Source organism: Penaeus monodon, chromosome 23 (genome assembly GCF_015228065.2).
Source record: "Penaeus monodon isolate SGIC_2016 chromosome 23, NSTDA_Pmon_1, whole genome shotgun sequence".
In the NCBI taxonomy this organism is placed as follows: domain Eukaryota; kingdom Metazoa; phylum Arthropoda; class Malacostraca; order Decapoda; family Penaeidae; genus Penaeus; species Penaeus monodon.
The window spans coordinates 39,720,338-39,721,076 of NC_051408.1; positions in this window are offsets into that span (position 1 = coordinate 39,720,338).

The following is a 739-nucleotide window of genomic DNA, read 5'->3' on the forward strand; positions in this document are numbered from 1 at the left end:
TCCTTTATAACAGATTCGATTCTCATAAATGCCAGTCTGAAAATGTAATTTCATCAGTTGTGAATCAAAGACTATATTACAGTTAAAGTTTGTATCGCCACTGGGTCCATATTACTTAGCCAAGAAAGCAACCTTTATACTTGTTCACGAATATTAACCAATCATACTAAAGTTGAACTTGCACGACCAGTTACAGACTGACGATGCATGTCCGAAACGTTCTTTAGTCAACATTTTATTTATTTAGTTTTCATTGCACAGTGCTTTAGAGTAGTTACATAGTTAATTACGGAAAACAATTAGATATTTTTGATAGATGTGGTATTCTGAGGTTGCTGGTGGCTTTATCATTATGAAATTAAGTATACCCCGATGTGAAAAAAAAAAATCACTCTTAATCTTCTCCAAACTTTGAAAGTCCATACTGATACATTTTATAGAACTAGGAATTACAAGACCATCAAACAAGAAATGAATCGACTGAAATGCATAAGACACAAGCTATAAGCCATTTTCTTTTCTGTTTGTCTGACAACGGTAGGGAGATGACACTGATAGCGTCAGGAAATTTCAATCGCCATATGGCTGAAGTGTTTAAATGGTCCTCATTAGGAAACACTTTAGTTCAACATCTTTCTGTTATACGATCTTTGATATGAATAAAACTGCAGTGTTTACTATGTACTTTATATGTAATTATTTCAACATTTCTTGTAGATACAGATAAACACATAATCAA